Here is a 23,794-nt window from a genome sequence, read left to right on the forward strand (position 1 = left end):
TAGAGAGCATGGTGATCGAATCAAAGTTAAAAACACTGGCTGTTTTCGTTGGCTTTTTCCTCATGACTTGCCACTGATAATTATTCAGTGACATCTCTTCTATAAATTCATAAGCATCTTCAGGTGTCTTATTATTGATAGTTCCACCAGCAGCTGCGTCAATCATCTGTCTAGTCGAAGGATTCAAGCCATTGTGAAACATTTAAATCTGTAGCCAGAGTAGTAACCCATGGTGAGGGCATCTTCTCAAAAGGTCCTTGTATCTCTCCCATGCATTGTAGAGAGTTTCTAAATCCATCTGCACAAAAGAAGAGATATCATTACGTAATTTAGCCGTTTTAGCCGGCGAAAAATATTTTAATAAAAACTTTTTGGTCATTTGTTCCCAAGTAGTGATTGACCCTCGTGGTAACGAGTTCAACCACTGTTTAGCTTTGTTCATCAATGAAAAGGGAAATAACCGAAGACTAATGGCATCATCAGAAACTCTATTTATTTTAAATGTATCGCAAAACTCTAGAAAATTCACCAAGTGAGCGTTGGGATCCTCGTCCTGCAAACCATCAAACTGAACAAATTGCTGTATCATTTGAATTGTGTTAAGTTTCAGTTCAAAATTATTTACAGCAACAGCTGGCCTAACTATGCTTGATTCAGTTCCTGTTAAAGAAGGCTTAGCATAACTATACATAGTACGCGGAGCAAGATTCTGATTAGCAGCAATCGCAAGAGGTAGCAGATTTTCCTAGTTTTTAGCCATCTCATCGGTTGTGGTGTGAATATCGTCTTCTTGCTCTTCCTCTATGTATCTTAAGCTTCGCCTTATTTCTCTTCGATTTCTTCAAACTGTGCGATCGATCTCACTATCGAAAAGTAATGGTTTTGAGGGGTTTTTCTGGTCATAAACTAGAAAAATGTAATATCCCGAATTAGGGCCTAATCGAAATAGTGGTTTCGTGACCACAAATCCAAGATAGAAATACTTATTTTATAATTATTTTGATGTTTATGATATGATTGCATGATTGTGTGAAAATTTCGTGATGAAATCCTATGCCTAAAGTGCTTAAATTGAAATTAGGGACTAAATCAAATAATTTGCAAAACTTGCATTCTAGGAGTTTTTAGTATGAAATTGTTTCTGAATATTAATGAGGAGGTCTTAAATAGAAATTTGACCAATTTCTAAGTCTATGGACAAAAATTGGACATGGATGAAATTTTTGGAAAGTTTAGTAGTAAGGGCATTTTGGTCATTTAGTTATTAAAATGAATTAAAAACAAAATTAAAAGCCAATTTTTGTCCATCTTCTTCATTAGGTCGAAATTTCAAGGGTTCTCCATGGTTAGGGCTTGTTTCAACCTTTCAAGCTCCATAGTAAGTGATTCCAAGCCCCGTTTTTAATGTTCTTTACGTTTTTGGAATCTCGGTAGCTCGATTAAGCTTATGCTAGCAATAATTCAACCTAGGGTTCATATTTGGAAAAATACCCACAGGTGAAATTTGTGTATTTTGGTGTTTTATGATAGAATATGAGGTTTTAAATTATGTTAGACAACTTGTACTACTTGGTTTTAAGCGAAAACGAGTAAAAGGGCTTAATCGGTAAAAATACCTAATAGTCATAAGTACATGTTAGAGTGTGAATTTGATGTTGCCATAGAAGGGAAAAATGATCAGCATGTCATAAAACATAAGAATAAGGGATGAAGTTTAATTCCCGAGCCTAGGGGCAAAAGTATAATTATGCAAAAGTTTAAGGGCAAAAATGTAATTTTTCCAAAGTTCATATTAAATGCTGTTTTGATGAATGTATGTATTAAATAAGATTAATTTGGCATTATAGATCAAGAGAAATGAGATTCAAGTCGCGATCGAGGGAAAAACAAAGTTTACGAAGAATAGGCTCGATTGCTAATAATTTTGTACCGAGGTAAGTTCATGTGTAAATGTAGTAACATAATTGTCATTTTAAGTAACTTAATGATATTTATATGATATGATGATTATTATTATGAAATATTATGCTTTGTGGTTATTGTTGAGTAATATGCAAATTATGTTTATTACTTGTTAAATATGAATTGCTACCGAGTATCGGTTTCAATATTCTGTGGAAGACGGTAAAGATGTGTAATCGAGGAAAAAGCCCGTTTGAACCTTGGGAATAGATTAGAATACAAGTGACATGTCACTAGGATATTTGAATTCCGAACTCGTTGAGTTGAGTCCGAGTTCGTGAGATGTAACTAGGCATCCGAGCTCGTTGAGTTGAGTCCGAGTTCACTTATGGGCGGGTTACATGGTAGCTTGGCTACATAAGTTCCGCAAGCTATTGAGTTTGTCTAGCTGCGGGTATGACACTTACGTTCATGAAATCCGTGTATTCGAATTATATTCCGATGTGTTCAATCGGTGAATCTTAAGTGAATAAGGAGAAGGCCTAAAACGAAGGTGACATGTTGGTAAGTGTGGTAAATGAGAAAATTTGACAGGTATGTGCTTAAACCCTCGGGTTGAAAACTTGGTATGATGAAATCGTAGAAAGATATTAAATGTAAATGAAACATGAATGTCTAGGTGTTGTTTATGCAAATGATGTTTTATGTGAGATTGTGTGATTATGTTACTTGCTATTTGCATATGAACTTACTAAGCATTTGTGCTTACTCCCTCCTTTTCTTTCATTGTAGTTTTGACAAGCTGGCTTGAGAGTCGGGATAGGTCGAAGACTCGTTCACACTATCCGAAGGCTTAAATTGGTAAAATGGCTTGTGTATTTTGAATGTGGCATGTATGGCAAAACACTCACTTTGTGTAATTGATATGATATGGCTATGGTTTGGTAAGAAAAGGGTTTGTAAATGATTAGCCATTGGAATGGCCAATCTAAGTCATATTTGATGTTATGTATGTTTAAAATGCTATTTAGTCCATGAAAATCCTTAGTAAAGAAATTTGCCATAAAAGCAGAATCGACAATGACGGTGATGTAAATTTGAAAAATCACTAAAAATAGTATAAATGGAATTAAATGATGAGTAAGTTATAAAATTGAAGCTTAATTAGTCTATTTTCATATGGACTGAACAAAACAGGTATATAAATTATATTTTATGAGATATTTGAATTTTTGTGAAATAGGGCCAGAGTGATTTCTGGATCCCCTATTCTGAATTAACAATCCTTCATAAATTGTACAAAGATAATTAGAAGCCATAATTTATATTTATAGATTCCTTATTGAGTCTAGTTTTAAGAGAAATAAACTTCATAGTTATTGAAATTCTTTACAGAGAGATATCTGATTCGTAATATACATAGGTCAGAGTAGTCGAACCCTCAAACAGGGGAGACTTTAACTAATAAACTGTACTAATTGACTTGACCAAAAATTCTAGAAAAAAATTAGTAAATAGATATATGAGTCTAGTTTTAGGGAAAATTTACGGAATTGGATTTTGAGTTTTGAATTCGAGATATGAAGTTTTAAGCGACTGTAATGCAGATTGCTAGCTTGACTGAAAATTTTAAAAATAAATTGTTTGAGCTGTTTAAGTAATAATTAAGTCTGTTAACACCTCGTGTTCGACTCCGGCGACGGTCTCGGGTACGGGGCGTTACAAAAAACCTATCAGAAGAAAATAAAATAAAAGTTAGAAAAGTGAAATTAAACTAAAAATAAATTGCACTAAAAGTAAATATGGCTAAAGTAATAAAAATCGAATGTTCGTAACATCTTAGTTCCCCGGCAACGGCGCCAAAAACTTAATAGGTGATATTCGTGACAGGTTTTAAAAATTTATAATTAATCATTCTTGAAACTAGCTATTATCACGATGAAGGCAAGTGTACCTATCGAATAGTAGTATAGCTTTAGCAAGACTGGATTGTCGAACCCAAAGGAACCAAGAGTACTACTAATTACTTTCTTTTTATTATCTAGCCTAAAAATTAAGGGATTTGGTTATCTAAACTAATTAATTAAACTAAGGGTGTACAGAAAGAAGATTGGGAAAAAGCTTTTGGGAAAACTCGATTGATTAAGACAATACCCAAGGAAAAATCCACCTAGACTTCACTTGTTATTTAACTCTGAATCAGACGATTTATTCATTTGACTTGATCCGTAGAAATCCCTATGTTATATTATTATCTCTCTCGAGACTAATAACGTCCAACCCTAGGTTAATTAATTGAAATCTCTTTCTAATTAACACCCTAGTGTTGCATTAACTCGATCTATGGACTCCCTTATTAGGTTTCACCCTAATCCGGCAAAATCTTGTCACCCTATCTCTAGGTGTGCAATCAACTCCACTTAATTACGACAAATTTACTCTTAGACAGGGACTTTTGCTTGTCTGAATAAGTGCATTAACTTGAATCAATATCCTATAATATTAAAACAAGAATTAAGAACACATAATTAAGAATAAGTCAAATATTTATCATACAATTCAGATAATAATAACAAGATCGGTCTTAGGTTTCATTCCCCTTAGGTATTTAGGGGGTTTAGTTCATAATTATGAAAGAAAAATTCTCAAAAGAGTAAAGATAACAAAACATAAAGAAACCCAAAACTCCTGAAGGAAATTGAAGGGAGATCTTCAGTCTTGAAGATGAATCCGGCGTCTGAGATGGATCAATAGACTTAACTTGAGTAATTCCTTGCCTCCTACTCCGTGTCTTCTTTTCTAGTGCCTCATCAGGTGTTTAAATAGGCTTTAGAATGCCTAATAGTGCTTAAAAGTGGCCTTTTCCGAATAGGACTATACTTGGGCTCGAAAGGGACACGCCCGTGTGCGATTGCTTCAGACCGTGGTCAAGGCTATTAAATAGGCATGGGCATGTGGTCTACCCGTGTAAGTCATGCTTCGATTCTGCCAATTGGACACGGCTATGTAGACTACCCATGTGAGGAAGACCAAGCCGTGTTGGTTTCTCATGTTGATCCATTTTCTCCGTTTTCGGCCCTTTTCCCACTCTTTTTACTCTCATATGCTCACCTAGGTATAAAACATGAAATTAAAAGATTAGGAGCATCGAATTCACCAAATCTAAGGAGAAATCATCCATAAATATGCTAAACTTGGGATAAAAATATGTATAAATTACGGTTTATCAAGGGTTCCCATATATATACAAATCTCACACTTGTTGTTTAACCAATATGGGATCTAAGCTTTTACTTTTCCTCAACAAATATTTCCAAGTAGCTTACTTTGAGCATCAATTTCTCATTCATCACTCAGTCATTTTGAGCATATAATATATCGTTGTAAAGGTCTCAGGGAGTAGAATATGAGACCATAATTTTATGATTCAACTCTCCACCTTTACCTATTGAGAATATGCCTCAAAGTTTCCATAAAATACAATTTTTCGAACAATCCCCCACATGAATGAAAATTGATAGTTTTATCAAAAAACATTGACTCGATGTGATGATAGAATCTATGATCGATAGTTGCATAGGATAGGTAGGTATTTACCCTTGAACCTTCCCTTGTGAAAGTGTATTTACTTTACTAGTTGACCAGTAAACATGATGTTCTTGAACTATTCTACCTTTTGTGTAAACGATGATATACCTCACACAACTACCTCCCTGGTAAGGTTTTAGTTCTCATGGGTATGTTCATATAGACGTGAACATCTCCTGATTTTGCAAGAGTTTGAGAGAACTATGCCCCAATAGTCTCCACGAAGCTGCCCCACTTCACTCTAGCATAGGTTACTTATGTTTTTTGGCTCACTAAAACACACAATGGTTATTAAAAGCATTGCTTAACCTCTCCCATTTTAGTCAATGTTTATATCATAGGCACAAACTTGGGATAAGAAACCCCCATAGTGACCGCACAAGGTCTATCCAATTAGGTTGTCCTTTTTGAACCTAGATCTTGGGATCTCTAGTCAACTGGGTTGTGTTTTCCTTCACATAGTGCCTTTAATTTCCATGGGCTTTAGTCCCATTCTGTTTGATGTTTGATCAACTTGATCTTGATTTAAACCTTTAGTTAGTGGATCTGCAATATCTTTTGATTTTAAAAAATCAATAGAGATAACTCCGTTTGAGATCAGTTGTTTAACGGTATTGTGTCGACGATGCATATGTCTCGACTTACCATTATACATTGCATTTTGTGCTCTACCAATTGTTTCTTGGTTATCACAATATATGCATATTGTGCGCACAGGCTTTGGCCAGTTAGGAATATCTTCTAAGAAGTTTTGAAGCCATTTTTCCTCTTTTCTTGATTTTTCTAGAGCTAAAAACTCAGATTCCATTATGGATTTGGTTCTAATCATTTGTCTTGAGGATTTTCATGACACAGCTCATCCTCCCAATGTAAAGACATATCCACTTGTGCCTTCGGTATCTTGAATATCAAATATCCAACTAGCATCAGAGAATCCTTCTAAAACAACAAGATCTTTGGAATAATGTAATCCATAGTCCCGAGTATATCTAAGATATCTCAGTATTCTTACATTTGTTTTCCAGTGTTTTTTCCCTGGATTGCTTATGAATCTGCTTAAACTACTCACGGTGAAAGAAATATTTGGTCTAGTACAGCTCATAAGGTACATTAAACTACCTATGACCCTGGCATATTCCACTTGGTTAACGTTTTCACCTCTGTTTTTGGACAGATTTTGTCTAGTATCTATTAGAGTTTTGGCTATGCCAGAATCATCCTTGTTAAATTTCCTAAAAACCTTGTCCAAATTGTGTGACTGAGTCAATATGAGACCTTCAGATGACCATTTAATTTGGATACCCAAAATCACATCAGCTAGCCCCATATCTTTCGTGCCAAATCTTGAATTTATCATGTTTTTGGTACGTTTTACCATTTCATTGTTACTTCCAACAATAAGTATGTCATCAACATATGAGCAAAGGATTATATATCCAATATCGGTTGTAGCACCCCAAACCCGGCCCAGATGTTATGGCCAGATCCGACATGCCACATCGAAGCGTTCAAAACATTTTATATTGTTGATCCAGAAAAACTTACTTAGTGTTTTAAAAGATAATTTCATTATAGGTTAAAGTGAATGGAAGCTGTGCACCAGGTAGGAAATCGGAAAAGAGGTGGTGAGTCCATCGGACTGCTTAAGTACCAAGCTCCCTTCGGATCCAATCCTAGACATGCATACTGCCATTGCCACACCTTAACGTCATGGATATTCCTAGGAAACCGATTTGATTAAGTCATTTTTAGGAAAAGTGATTAATTTTGGAAAATACTTTCATTGTGGAAGCTTTGCTTGTTGTCGTGTTATTTTGAAATCAATTGTTTTTTTTTTTTTGAAAACGCGCCCTAAAGCTATCCAATTTCAACAGTTAAAATAAGTAATACCTATCTTAGTAATACATATTAAAACCATCAAAAATAATTAAGCGGCCTTATTACATTTAAAAACCCAAACCTCAACGTAAATAATAGGATGTCTAGTTTACCAGAAGAAAACCAAACTTTCAGAACGGGTGGCCACTCCAAATTCCCTCACAGCTCCAAGCCCACTATGGTTGGGGATTACCTGCGTGGATGAAAATAAAAGGGGTGAGTTTGGGGAAACTCAGTGTGTAAATTAACCCAACCATAGCCTATATCAGCTCAAACCACAAAAATAGAATAAGTTGGCCTTAGCCCAGAACAGAATTCAGAATAAAGCCCATAGGCCCATAACAGAACAGAACAGATATTACATGTTTATGTAGAAACCCAACCTAGATTCATCCATAACACCCCCGTACTAGCCTTACACCATGTGGGGAGACTACTCGACCCACCCAACCGCTACACACCACAGAAATCGCAGCGAGGCTGCCAGATATTGTGACGAAGTCACCAGATAAAGATATTGTGGTGGAGCCACCAAAATAGATATATGTGGCAGAGCCACCAGATTAGATAATCGTGGCATAGCCACCAGAACAGATATATGTGGCAGAGCCACCAGATCAGATAATTGTGGCATAGCCACCAAGATTCTTCCTCCATAATATAACCCATGTCCCCATGCAACAGATATATAATCATGGCATACATCATACAGAATCAGATCGTCATGCTTTTCAGTCAAAATTAACCCTAGGGGTATAACGGTACTTTTGCACCTAGGGGTATAATAGTAATTTTCCATACATAGGGGTATTATAGTAATTTAGCTGCTTTTAGGGTTTTCATGCATATCCTAACTATTTACGTACTATCAGAACACTTACAAGCATACTTACGAATTGGGCCGTTGGCCCATGACACGATCTTTGGCCCATTAAGCCCAAATTATCAAAATGTACGAAATCGCAGCGTCTTGCGGTTTATTACTTTAAATTACCAAATATACAAACCCAACTATCTTACGAGCATTCGCACACTCGCAAATTCCTAAAATACCGACTTTTCGGCATTTCGGCTTTTGCCAATCTAGTCTATGAGAGGTGTCGATTACACACACATTTGCGACGATATCTTGTGAGATCCACACGAACCGCCTACAATTGGATTACTAACACGATAATCTGACTATTCAAATATGAACTACGTATTAACCCCTTACAATATTCGGCCAACCACACCTACAGATCAGTGTAAGCTTATAAGAAATCAATAAGCAACTCATTAACAAATTTTTGTCAGTGTTTACCACATAATCATAATTTCACTGCAAGCTGTCTTCCTGAGCAACAGTCACTAAATCATTTATAACTGGAGCTACGAAACTCCAAATCAAGTTCCGTTAATTTTCCCTAAAAATAGACTCATATATCTTCTATCCATAAAATTTTCAGAATTTTTGGTTTGGCCAATCAATACCATATTTTTCTTAAAGTTTCCCATGTTTCACTGTTTGACTAATCTGACCACTCTTCATTACGAATCAAATTTCTCATTGTACAGAATTCAAAATATGTTCTCGTTTATTCCATTTGAAACTAGACTCATTAAGATTTAATTACATAATTTATGCAGCTTCTAACTCATCTCCCACAATTTATGGTGATTTTCCAAAATCACATTACTGCTGCTGTCCCAAGCAGATTTATTACCAAATCACTCTTTCACACCTAACTTGCATGCTTGTTATTTAAACATGTATATCACCAATCAATCAGCACATATCTATGATTCTACTTAAGTATAATCTCCATTTCATCATTTTAAAGCACAACTTGTTAGCCGATTTTTTCCCTTAGCATCTAAGGCATATGCATGCTCATTTGTTTGGCTCAACTTCACCTATCTTCCATTTTTCATCAAAAGAACATGAAACAAAAACCATTTCCTTTTCATTTTAATTCATGACTAAATGCTCACAACACAATTAAAAACTAAAATATGCTTCAAGAGTTAAGGTAGAATCAAGAAGAACTCATGAACATCAAGATAGAAGCAAACTACCATGAACTTACCTTCAATTTTCTTCCCCAAGTGACCGAACATTCAAGAGCTTTCTCCTCTCCTTTCTCTTCTCTAACTTTCGGCTATGATGAACAAAGATGGACAAAACTTTGTTCTTTTCAACCCTTTTTCTTTTAATAAAATTTCATATTTCATCCATTTAATTCTTTAGTACAAAAGACATGAAATGCCCATCATGGAACATTTACCTAAACCATTATCATGGAACATTTACCTAACCCATTATCAATTTGTATCAATTTGTACCATAAATTATGGATATCAAGTGCACATTTTGTCTACAACAACATGATGACCAGCCACTACATGTAAAATGGGAGGTTTGACATGCAAATCCTCCTATTTTGCACTCCTATTTATTTGGCCACTACAAATTAGCCTATAGCATTTTCAAACATTTTCACTTAGGTCCTATTTCATAATTTCACTCCCTTTTTCTTATGGAACAAAAATTAACTAAAATTATCGGGTTCTATCTTAAGCTTGGGCCTTCTAGAGGCCCACAAACATAATTAAACCTATGCCAACATTCACAGAATTCCTGAAAATTGGGGCGTTACATCGGTAGTTTTGACATACACACATTTGTCACACTCATTAATCTTGAAGCCATTTGTCATCATGACATTATCAAACTTTTCATGTCATTATTTTGGTGCTTGCTTAAGTCCATATAAAGACTTCACCAATTTACAAACTTTCTTTTCTTGTCCGGAAACTTCATGACCCTTAGGTTGTACCATGTAGATTTCTTCATCAAGATCTCCATTTAGGAAAGCTGTTTTAACATCCATTTGATGTACTTCTAGATTCTGAAAGGCTGAAATTGCAAATATCATTCTTATGAAAGTTCTTTTGGATATTGGAGAAAAAGTATCAAAGTAGTAAAGGCCTTCATTTTTTCTATAATCTTTTATAACTAATCTAGCCTTGTGCTTATCAATTTTTCCATCTACTTCCATTTTCTGTTTGAAAATCCAGTTAGAATTTAATGGTTTAATTCCCGGAGGAAGATCCACTAATCCCCATGTATGATTTTGCATGATGAAATCAATTTCACTTTTAATAACATCTTTTTATGATGTGCTTTCGGATGATCATATAGCATCATTATACATTTGAGGTTTGGCCTTTAACATAAAGGTTAGAAAATTTGATCCAAAAGACCTTTCTACCCTTGCTCGTTTACTCCTCTTTGGCTCTATCTCAGTTTCAGCCTCATTAGGACTTTTTTCATCAATAGTCTCTGAAGTACATTTTGTTGAACTTGAAGTAACTTTTCTAGCTTTACAAGGGAAGCTATTTTCAAAGAGTGAAGTATTCTTTGATTCCAATATGGTATTCTTGTGAATGTCAGGATTTTTCGGTTCATACACAAGAAACCTATATGCATTGCTATAATCTGCATAGCTAATAAAAATACAATTCACCATTTTAGGAACTATTTTCATTTGCTTTTGTAACGAAGCCATTACCTTTGCAAGACACCCACACACGTTCAAGTAGTTGTAGGAAGGTTTTCTACTTTCCATAAATTATATGGTGTATTGTCCCTTTTCTTGCAGGAACCTTATTTAAAAATAATTAGCTGATAGAATAGCTTCCCCCCACATGTTTCGTGATAACTTAGAGCTTCCTAGTAACGTGTTCATCATTTCCTTTAGAGTCCAATTTTTTCATTCGGCTACTCCATTTGATTGAGGAGAGTATGGTGGTGTCACTTCATGAATAAAACCATGTTGTGCACAGTATTCACCGAATTGTTCAACATTTTCACCACCACGATCACTTCTTACCATCTTAATCTTTTTATTAAGTCGGTTTTCAACTTCCTACTTATAGAGAATAAATTTTTCTATAGCTTCGTCTTCGCTTTTAAGCAAATACATGTAGCAATATTTTGTGCTATCATCAATGAAGGTAATAAAATATTTATTCTCTCCTCTCATTTGAATAAACTTTAAGTCACAAACATCGCTATGTATTACATCAAGTGGTTCTATTCTTCTTTCAATAGTTTGAAATGAAGACCTTGTTAATTTTGTCTCAACACAAGTTTCACATTTATGTTTATAATTAATGTGAAATGAAGGAATGTGCTCCAAATTAATTAATCTATGTAAAGTATCATAATTAACATGTTCAAGCCTACCATGACATAAATCAAATGACTCAAGCATATAAACAGAGGAATAAGAAACATTTTTATTCATTATCTTTGCTTTTATAGACATTTCATTAAGTTTCCACATGTTATTTAATACATATCCCCTTCCTACAAACATTCCCCCCTTAAACAAAACTAGCTTCTGGGATTCAGACACCATCTTAAAGCTGTGTACACTAAGAAGTGTCCTAGAAATAAGGTTCTTGCATAGTACCCTTCCCCTTGATATTGGAAGCTACAGAATTGCCCATATAGAGCTTCTCCCCATTTTCACAAGGTTCCAACTCAGAAAAGAAGTCTTTGTCACAGCAGATATAATGTGTGGCACTTGTATCAAGCCACCATTCTCTTAGGTTTGAATCAACCAATTGACACGGGTTAGCACACGGGCATGTGGCCAGCCTGTGTGGCTCACATGGGCATGTACCCAGCCCGTATAGAAGTGTCCAGGCTGTGTGGTTCCTGAAAACAACTTCTTTTATCCGATTTTGGCCCGTTTTTTTCTCCTTTCACTTCCGTATATTCACCTAAGTATAGAAACATAAATATAAAGTATTAGGATCATCAAATTCACTAATGTGCATAATAAATCATACACAAACATGACAAGCATGGGATTAAAACATGTTACTTTTGTGGTTTATCAAATATCCCCACACTTAAGCGTTCGCTTGTCCTCAAGCAAAATCCTCAACTCACAATTAAAATTAAACTTTCTCAACTCATAATTCTCATCAATAATGTTTTGTCATGATTCACAAATAATTATACATTGATAATTCAACTAAAAGACTACTAAAGATTCAAACAATCCAAGTTAAACATTTCAAAGCATGAAAATATAGGTATTTCCCCTTATCTAAGTGATTACCTTTAATTCAAAGTCAACAAGGATCAACATCCTCACTAAAGATTCACTGAAATCACTCAAAGTGTTTAAGGTTCAAAAATTAAGCACTCAAAAGTCAAGCACGAAAAGTCATTACCATAGGCTTGCATGAAAATCAAATCTCCACCACTATAAAATGAGATGATACATAAATCAAAAGGTATTTAAAAGGTTGTAATGGGGTTTAGGTTAAAGGTGTGGAGAAAGGCTGAAAAAGATGGTTAGAATCGAGATCGAATTGATAAATTACCAAACTAGAAAAATAAACTAATGCTAAATTAAAAACAATTACTGAAATAAAAAAACTATTCAAGAATAACATCAGCTTCTTTTCAAAATATGAATTTAACTGTTCAAGCTCAATTAACATAGAACTAAATAATAATCAATATATATGTACTTTTTTCATTTTTCATCTTTTTTTATCATGTAATTTAATAAGAAAAAACTCAGCAAATGAAACAAAAGAGCATAGTTAGGCAACTAACGAAATCAAATCTCGATAAAAAGGGAGTCAACAAAATGGGAAAAATTCTCATCGAATCAAAAGAGTGAGTTATGGGTTAACATGAATGGATAAATCAAGAAACGGTGTGCCAGGCTCAATGGGGTTCACTAAGGGTTAATTATGTAGGTAGCTTTTTTTTATGGGATAAGTAGGTTAAAACCTAAGTTCCTTTATCATCTCAGTATATCAAATCAAAGGTGTGGTCTCGACATGCATAATCGAAGCAAGTTCTATAATAACAAATCAAAATTGACACACTCATAACCAATAATAAAATGAACAATAAAAGTGTATGCTCTAAAGGCTCGAAATCTCACAAAAAATTATGGTTTTGATGTCAATCTTGCAAATCTCAAACTTTAAGGTAATACCTCAATTCAGGGAAATAACCTAAAAAAATTTAAATTCTGAAAATAGACTTATCATGCTTGATTCTCTCATGTCTTAAAGTTTAAACAATCAATGCACAATTACCTATGAATTTAATCCAAAGCACATCAATAAAAATCACAAATCGATAAAAATTTATTCTAATAGTAGTATGAGAAAATTACTTAAACACAAGACATAATTCAAGGACTTTCTAATAATTATATAAATAACCTCCCCACACTTAAGATGTACATTGTCCTCAATGTACAAATAAAAATAATCACAGTTGAAACAAAATATCATAAAAGAGGGAGAGAATTAAAACTGCCCTAAATATTGGATGAAATCCCCAGAATCGTGAAAAGCATAATTGTAGGCAAAGCTAAATGTTGTGCATGATGAGAAACTAATAGGAAAATAAACACAACTGGTGAAGAGGATTAAAGGGTTAGTAACCTGATTAGAAACAACCATAATAAATAAAAATATAGTTCAAAATATAAAAGCAAAAGAAGTCTAAGAAAATAACAATAATCATAAAAATAAAACTAAAAATAAAATAAAATAAAATAAATAGACTTAATGGTCCTCATCATCAGACGAGTCTATGACGTGACTCATCAGCGGTAAAGAGGAAATATGGAGATGTTGACATATTTGCTGCAATGTTGCCTCAAGACTGTCGAACCTCTAAACACAGTACTGCTCGAAGCGAACAAACCGCTCAGGGAGGTCCGCTAAAGTAGGAGCAGAAGGAATAGGGCGGTGACTCAAAGGTTGAGGCTGTGGTGGGTCCTTGTGATGGAGAGGAACATCATCAGTGAAGTCCTCAGGTTCATTCTGAGCGTCAAAATGAAACAATCGATACTGAGGGGGATCCACTCCACGACACTGCTCGATCATCCTTATGTGTATCACGCTCGAGATTCCCTGAGGGGGCATTTGGCCGACTAGTGTGAGTGTAGAGGACTGCTCTGGTGTGTCAAGGAGACCGAAGTGTCGAGCAAGGCGAGTCACATAAGGGCCTAAACAGATGGGGCCCTTCTTGTGGCGGTCAATCTAATAGCCGAATGCTAAGGTGATGAAGTATGACAAATCAATAATATGGTCGTTGGCCATGCTCCATAGAAAATAAACATCATGAGTACTAATGACTCCAATGCTCTCTCTTCGACCAGTCAACATATGAGCTAAAAGTGCATGAAGGTACCGTAAGGCCAGAGGAAGAGAGGTAGCTTTCGAATGACTCGCATCATAATGTGTCTGGCTTATTGTAAGCTCTGTCCAACAACGTGATGGAGTGTAATGGATGTGTCGATGTAGACGTAGGAAGTTCTCAGCACTCATGAACTCCTTAGTGTAGAGTCCCAAAGCAGTATCGAATTCGGGGACACTCATCTGGTGCACGAAACCACCAAGTAGGAAAGTGATAGTGCCCGGCTCATCCTGAGCCATCATGACCTGCTGTAGGAGAAATGTTGTGTAGAACTCCAAAGTAAGCTCCATATAGGTGGGCTCGATGATGAAGAAGAATCTGTCCTACAGAGCTGTAGTAATGAAGGCGCGAACATCATCAGCTAATCAGACATGCTCCAACGTGGCCCAATCGATACAGTGGCTTAAACTGAATGGACGTTGTCTAAGTAATTGAAATAGATCCTCATGGGGGCCCGTTGAAAATTAGAGATAAAGGTGGCGGGCCTCGGCAAGGCACCTGAGAAGGAGGTCGCACTAAAGGTCTTTTGCTTTTTTGAAGCGGGGACGGCAACCTTAGACTTGCCACAGGTGTTCTTCATGGTGTGCCTAAAGAAGAAAAGAATTCATTAATAAATGAAGCATCGCCAAATATGCAAACTAAGTCTTAAAAAAGTAGAATCCAAGTAGTCCAAATAGCTAATTACTCTGAAAACAAAATGTACGAATACCCAAGCATGCAAAATTCATATAGTAACACTAACATGAAGCAACTTGATGAAATAATAAAGAACAAATCATGACATACTTAAAATAAAAATAATAACAATAATAAATAATAATAATAACAAGTAACTTAAATAGACTAATCATATTAGAAATAAAAGCAATAAGCAAAAATACATAAATAAATAAACAAATCTAATGTTAAGAACAAATAGTAATAGAAACAATGAGCAATGAATTTAACTAATGAACTATTATATTAATTTAAAGAAATAACAAATAGAATTAGAAAAGAAAAATAACTAATAATACACTAAGAATAATAAAGCAATAAAGCAATAAAATATTATAACTAATAATAATAATAAAATAATAAATAAATAAATAAAAGGAAAGGAAAAAGAAGAAAAAGGGATGGTTGAATTTGCATGGGGTCGGAGGGTCATGCGGCGGCGATGGTTGGACTACGGTGGTTTGGGGCTGTAGTGCGCATGAGTGTACTGGGGTGAGCCGAGGTTTGTGGCGCAGGGGTGCGATTAGGGGAAGGTGGAGGGAGAGATGGGAGCTGTAAGGTTTCGTGTGGGTGGAAAGAGGAAAAGAGGGTGTTGCTGTGTTGTGGTTCGTGGGATGGGTGAGGGATGGACGAGACTTGGGTGGTTGGTCAGGTAAGAAAGGAAAAGGAATAGAGAAGGAGGGTGGTCAAGTGTGGGACTGGCGCGCGATGAGGGTGAGGATGAGAGGAGATAAGCCGAGGGAAGGGGGTTCATCAGAATGGGGGAAGGCAAAAGAAAAAGGGAAAGGCTAAGGGGAATGGCGGTGGCCGGAATTGCAAGGTGAAGACTGACGGCGGCTAGGGTTTTGGTAATTTGGGGAAGATGAAAGCAAAAAGAAAAAGTTAGGGTTTGAGGGTTAAAAGGGGGACACGATTGTGTAAGGCCCATGTTGGGCCACATGGCTGTGTTACATGCCCATGTGGTGTGTTTTAGGCCCGTGTGTGTTTTAAAAATACAAGCCCAGTCTTCACACGGCCTCGGACACGCCCGTGTGTCCAGGCCGTGTGGTACACACTATCATGATGCATGGTCATGTGCAACCTCCTTTGCTTCTCCCATGCCTATGTGACCTCCCACATGCCCGTTTGGTTTGACCGTGTCTCGCAGACAACCATGTGACTTACCCGTGTAACTCTCTAACTTGTTTTAAAATTGAAAATTTAGCTCCAGGTTTCACACGGCCTAAGACACGCCTGTGTGTCCAGGCCGTGTGGTCCACACGACTGTGTCACACACTCGTGTGGACTATTTTAGGTCGTGTCTTTGTTGATTTTTAAAAAATTAAGTCCCAGGATCCACACAGCCGTGTTGCCAGGTCGTGTAACTCACTATCGATTTCCTTAAAGTTTTAAACCTAAGTCTTAGGATCCACACGACCAAGGACATGCCCTTTTGTTTAGGTCATGTGGGTTACAAAATACACTTTTTTGTTTTTTAAATTTTGAAAATCAATTAATTTTAAAAACTATCATGAGAGATAAAATTAAGAAATTAGCAGTGTTAATGCTCGGTTGCCACCTAAGAAATGCTTATTTAAAGTTTAAGATCGACTTACCTCATATTCGCATCGTCACGATGGTTCGTAGAGTCAAAACTCCTCTTTTTAGTTGTCAATTCTTTTAACAAAATAAGGTTTGAGTCAAGTAACATTTACCTTGAAAGTGCCTAATTCAGAATGCATTACCTCGACTATACCGTATGGGAAGACATTCAGTACCGTACAAAGAGTTGCTCCATTTGCATTAAGCTCTGAAGAGGCAATTCGAGGGTTTGTTTTATCTAACAATATCTGGTCCTCAACCTTAAAGTGGTTTGTTCCCTCCTTAAGCTCATCATGGTGTCGCTTCAGTTTTGCATCATGTATTCTCGGTTTCTCCTTGACATGTGTCTGCCATTTGTCTAGTTCATAGATCTAAAGCCTTCGTTCTTCATGAGTTGTTTTGTTTTCATCGCATGTGCTAGAATGTGACTCTATCATGTTTTTCTGAGTGGTTTCTTGCAAAGAAGTTTGAGCCACATGGTTACTCATACTAACAGAACTCGTATAATCATCTCGATCACTAGATGTCTTTACAGAATTACAAGCTTGGAGTTGAGTTGTTTCATTGCCTGCATGAAGTATTAATTCTCCTGTACCAACATCAATAATAGTTCTAGCAGCTTCTAAAAAGGGTCATCCCAAAATTAAAGGTATATCACTATCCTCATCCATGTCTAAAACAACAAAATCAACTGGGAATATGAATTTATCAATTTTCAGAAGTACGTCTTCAACAATACCCCTAGGAAATCTAATGGTTCTATCTGCTAATTGAATACTCATCCTAGTTTGTTTGGGTTTTCCGAGACCTAGTTGTTTAAACATTTTATAGGGCATGACATTAATACTAGCCCCTAAATCAGCTAAAGCATTATTAACATTTAAACTACCAATTAAACAAGAAATAGTAAAACTCCTTGGATCTTTCAAATTGTTGGGTAGTTTATTTTGCAATATGGCTAAGCACAATGCATTTAGCTCTACGTGCGACGAATTATCTAACTTCCGTTTGTTTGCCAAAGGCTCTTTTAAAAATTTTATGGAATTGGGCATCTGCGAAAGAGCTTCAATAAATGGTAAGTTAATATGCAACTTTTTCAGAAATTTAAGAAATTTACCAAATTGTTCATTAGTATGGTCTTTCTTCGTTGCATTCGGATATGGAACTCGAGGTTTGCATTCTTTACCAACTTGTTTTTGTTCATTCTGGCTTACCTCTACCTTACCTTTACTTACCATATTTTCTTGTCTCGGTTCTAGTTTAGATTCAACTAACCCTTCTTCATCTCGCACAGTAATTACATGAAGTTGCTCCCTTGGGTTAGTTTCAGTATTACTAGGCAAGCTACCCTGTGATAATTCTGAAATCAACTTTGCAAGTTGACCGATTTATCTCTCAAGCCCTTGAATCGACGTTTGTTAAATTTTAAGTGATGTTTCGGTGTTTTGGAATCAGGTTTCTGATACCAAAATAAACTTCATCAACATCTCCTCAAGATTCAATTTTTTCTCTTGTTGGTAAGGTGATTGAAAACTTGAAAGGGGTTGTGGTCTTTGGTTTCCTTGACAACCCCAAGAGAAATTGGGATGGTTCCTTCAACCTGCATTATAAGTGTTACTATAGGATTATTCTAAGACCTAGAATTATTACCCATATAGTTGAATTGTTCATTCTCTGTGCTAGGACTGTGGGGTAAATATTCTGAATTGTTCATTCCTCCTCTATTTGCATCGCATTGCATCACTGGATGTACCTGTGTAGAACCATATAAACCATCAATATTGTTACTTAAAAGTTTTACCTGATTCGATAACATGGTGACCGCATCAATGTTAAAAACACCTGCTACTTTTTTCGACTTTGTCCTTATGACTTGCCATTAATAATTATTCAATGACATCTCCTCTATAAACTCATAAGCCTCTTCAGGTGTTTTATTATTCAGAGTACCATCGACAGCTGCTTCAAACCGTTGTAAAAAGTTTGAACTTGTAACCATAGAGGTAACCCATGGTGAGGGCACCTTCTCAATAAATCCTTATACCTCTCCCATGCATCATATAGGTTCTCTAAGTCCATCTATATGGAGGAAGATATATCATTCCTCAATTTAGCTGTCTTAGCTGGTGGGAAGTACTTTAATAGAAATTTCTCGGTCATTTGGTCCCATGTTTTGCTTTATTCTCAACGAGAAAGGGAACAACCGTAAGCAAATGGCATCATTGGAAATGCCATTTATCTTGAAAGTATCGCAGAATTCCAGAAAATTAGCCAAATGAGGATTTGGATCTTCGTCTTGCAAACCATCAAACTGAACAAATTTTTGTATCATCTGAATAGTGTTCGGCTTCAGTTCAAGATTATTCATAGCAATAGTGGGTCTCACAATACTCGATTTAGCCCCAGTTAGAGTGGGCTTGGCATAGTCGTACATAGTACTAGGAGCAGGATTCAGATTTGCAGGGTTCGCAGCAACCACAGGAGGTAGCTGATTATTTTTATTTTCAACCATCTCCTAAGTAATAATTATCATGTCCTCTTGCTCTTCCACTATATTCTGTTGACTTTGCCTTGCTTCTCTACGATTTCTACGAGCTGTGCATTCAATTTCACTATCAAATAGTAATGGTCCCTACGAGTTTCATCTAGTCATAAACTAAAGAAACCAGCCAGAAACAAACAAAACAAAAATTAGAAAACAAAAATTAAACTAAAAAAAATAAAATTTTAAAAATGGCTAAATTAATAAAAATCGAATGTTCCTATAATTTTAGTTGCCGACAACGGTGCCAAAAACTTGGTGAGTCACTAAACTAACTGAAATTTATGACAAAGGCAAGCGCACCTATCGAATAATAGTATAACTATGGTGAGTCGGGAATTTTGTATCCACGAGGACTAAAAGTACTAGTAATTACCTTTCTTCTATTATTTAGCCTATATATTGAAGGGTCTATTTTTAATCTAAAATTTAACTAAACTAATTACTAAGAATGCAACAGAGAATGAATTAAGAAAATAATCGAATAAACCAATAATATAGACAATACTCAGGAAAGAATCCACCTAGACTTCACTTATTATTCTGAATCCAAATTAAACGATTTATTCGCTGGTGCTTTGATCCGTAAAAATCCCGAAATTATGTTAATATCCCTTTCAATAGTAAAAACAACTGACTTTAGGTTGATTAATTGAAATCTCTTTCTAATTAAAACCCCTATTGTCACATTAACTCGATCTATAGATTCCCCTATAGGCTCTAATCCCATAGATTTATGTCGTCCTATTTCTAGGATTGAATGCAACTCCACTCAATTATGCTAGATCAACTCTTAAACAGGAACATTTTCTCCACTAAATAAGCACATTTAACATGAATCAATATCCTGAAAATATCAAAATACGAAATAAGCATACATAATTGAGAACAAGGATTCAAGTATTTATCATGTAAATTAGAAATTAAATAACAAGATCCATCATAGTTTTCATCTTCCCTAGGTACCTAGGGAATTTAGTTCATAATCTGGGATGGAAACATCTCAAAATTAGAATAACAACAAGACATAAAATAAAACCTAATAAAACTTCAAAGGAAATTTGAATGGAGATTTTCAATCTTATAGGAGATTCACTTCTGAGTTGATTCCGACGGCTTTCTTTGAGTAATTTCTTTGTTCTTCTCTGCGTGTCCTCTTCTAGTGTGTATTTATAGACTTTAAAATGCTCAGAAAACCTAAAAGTTGGTTCCTGAAAATAGCTTTTTTTGTTCGATTTTGGCAAGTTTTTTGCTCCTTTCCTATGCTCACCTAAGTATAGAAACATTTATTTAAAGGATTAGGAGAATCAAATTCACTAATTTACATAATAAATCATCCAAAAACATGCCAAGCATGGGATTAAAACATGTTACTTTTATGGTTTATCAACTTGTTTTGGAAATAAAATCAAAATTGGAATAAAATCCCGAAACAGATTTTATTCACTTTGAAAAAATTTATTTTAATTTTTTTTCTTTCGCCTTGGTGTCTCGTTCGTCTCGGATTAGACGTAATTAACTAATGAAAATCATAAACCAATAAAAATCGTAACAAAAAGTTGAAATGGAAAAGAAGAATAGATATTTACTAACGTTGAGGCCTGTTTAACATAATTTCCTTAAGATAGATTTGGCCACTCCTACAGTACTTGGAAAAACGTTAGTTGAATGTCTCCCAGGATATAACAACACAATTAGGAAAGTAGTAGCACCTCTGCAACGATCAATGAGCAAACATTGTTTTTTTCTATCGCTAGAACGTTGGGAAAACATAGAGAGGAAAAGAAGAATTTGAGAGCAAAATAAATTCGGTGTGAGAAAGTATGAGTGTGGAAAAATTCTTCAAAATTTATATCCTTTTATAGGCATTTAGTATGGTGGAAGTTTTTGAAATTTCCACAAAACCTGCCATAAAAAGAGCCAACAAATCAATTTGATTAAAAATTAAATCAAATTGATTGGAATCAAATAAAATAAGATAAATGTCCTTTTATAAACAAATTATGTATGTCTGCTGAGAAAAAATAATTTTTTATTGGGCTAAAATATCCGTAGGCCCATTTTGGGACCTACAGTCCAGACATTTCGCGTCACCCATGTTCGAAGATTTCGTGTGGGGCGCACCCGCATGACGTGGGTGACAAGAAAGTCTGGACTGGTCAGGCCCAAAATGGGTCTGTAAATATTTTCATGAAAGTAAATCAACTCATGCTCAAAACATGCCAATTAAAAACATTACACATACTAGCATCATACAATGCCAAAACATGCATAAATTTGATCACTTACCAAACCTATTACCTAAATTCAACCATTATCACATTTTCATGAAGATGTCAAATCCAAATTAGACCATTTGTACACCAAAGGCCTTTATATGCATGCCACAATATCTAAGTTCAAAATAAGTTATAACTACCATCTCTAGATAGTTTGTGCTCCCTTATTGATTCGACTCGACAATTCTAAAATTTGGAAATCTACAGGTAAGGAAAACAACCATAGTAAGCATTCAAAGTGCTTAGTAAATTCAAATGGAAACTAAACATACCTTGATCATTTAAGGCATAATTAACTAAAAAATCTAGCATTCAAATTAGTTACCCTTAGGCACATTATGTTACAACTAAATGTATAACAACATCACCAAATAAATGTGTTAGTCACATTCCCAATTCATAGATAATATCAAGACTTTAATAAATCATATAACAATACACATATCAACATAAAAAAATTACCATTTCATTTCCAATCAATTTAATATAGCCCAATGGAACTATAGTAAAATAGACTCGGATACATGGGAATAAGTTGCTCACACAAGCTGATAGTATATTAGGGTTGTTCACACAAGCTGAGAGGTTACCCATCCGAGCTAAACCTTCAATACGTATAACCCGAGAATTTGAAATGAATGCTAGATCTTATAATATGTATAAACCCTAATTAACCCTATGCATAACCCTAATGGCATGTCATACATAACTTAACCTTTTACTTAGTTCACGCGGGCATTATTTCCATATAAATGTCAATATCAATCCCTGTACATAATTTCATTTTTCATTTATAAGTCATATAATCCATCAATAATCATGTTTTCACATTGTACTATTTCTATATAGCCATTATTTATACGAATTTAAAATTCAGTCCATTTCAAGACATATGTGTCAATTTCACTAATTCTACTCAATTCTAATATATGTATAAATTCAAATATAATTCACATATAAATTAAATAAAGTGGTAAATTCTATATGAACTTACCTGTTTGAAATATGTAAAGTGGATATTTTAGGGGGCTAATATGCAATTTCAGCTTTTTCCCGATCAACTCAACTTCGATCCGATTCTTGACCCAAATAATCATTTTATATGACCAATCAATACCAAATATTTTCATTCAATGCTATGATATGTATGAACCCATATGAACTCAATTTTTTGATACCCAAAAATTTTACATTTTATTCAATTTAGTCCCTAAACTCATGATAGTCATAACTTTAAATTCCTAGCTTCAAATTAAAATTTGCATTCACAAAATTTTATTAGGAACCTTATACTTTCTTACTTTCTATCTAGTAAAAAATTAACAATTAAGCTAAATTAACTTTACAATCTAGTCCTTTTCACAATCTAAGCTTACAATCTATCAATTCCAAACCTAATTCTTCAAGAAATCATTGATGGAAACTTTCTAAAACTTTAATAGTTTTACAACTTAGAGCATGGGGTAGCTAAATCAAGTTACCATGACATCAAATCTCTAGAAATTACAAGAAAAAAACTTGAAATCACTTGCCACTTTTTGGCCAAATGGTGTAAAGCCTCCTCAAGTTTTCTTCTTCATGGATGACATGAAGATGAAAAGATGAATCATTCATCTTTCCCCCCTTAGTATATATAGTTTAACTAAAGTTTAATTAACTAGCTTAATTAAATTAAACATGGATTAATTAACCATAATCATCCACTAACCATTCTTAATGGATTTCATCATAATTATCCACTTTCTCTTATTTAAAAATGGCTAAATAATCATTTTGACCCTTTGGTTAATTTCCATTTTAATCCCCAAGTCTTTTGTCTATTGAAAATCTATAGCGATTGAAAATTTACAAATTAGTCCCTAAACATTAATTAAATATTAATATGTAACAATATATTATGCACGTAAATATTAATATGTACTATTCACGGACTTGGTTCATAGAAATGGGGTTCCAAAATCGCATTTTCTGATATCACTGAAAATCGAGTCATTACACCATTGTATTTTGTCATGTTATTAGTTGTTAGTGTTATGTCATCACATTCTAACGGCGTTAATGCAAAGGTTCTTTAGG

At 34.9% G+C, this 23,794-nt stretch overlaps 2 non-coding genes across 2 annotated transcripts; both read left to right on the forward strand.

Annotated features, from left to right (window-relative positions):
* The first annotated feature begins 224 nt into the window (after positions 1 to 224).
* LOC128283116 (small nucleolar RNA R71) lies at positions 225 to 331 on the forward strand. The gene has a single exon (XR_008273457.1). It is a non-coding gene; the product is annotated as a small nucleolar RNA R71 (small nucleolar RNA).
* An 18,571-nt stretch (positions 332 to 18,902) lies between these two features.
* On the forward strand, positions 18,903 to 19,009 carry LOC128283089 (small nucleolar RNA R71). Its single transcript, XR_008273430.1, has one exon. It is a non-coding gene; the product is annotated as a small nucleolar RNA R71 (small nucleolar RNA).
* The last annotated feature ends 4,785 nt before the right edge of the window (positions 19,010 to 23,794 follow it).

Source organism: Gossypium arboreum, chromosome 10 (assembly GCF_025698485.1).
Source record: "Gossypium arboreum isolate Shixiya-1 chromosome 10, ASM2569848v2, whole genome shotgun sequence".
Taxonomy (NCBI): domain Eukaryota; kingdom Viridiplantae; phylum Streptophyta; class Magnoliopsida; order Malvales; family Malvaceae; genus Gossypium; species Gossypium arboreum.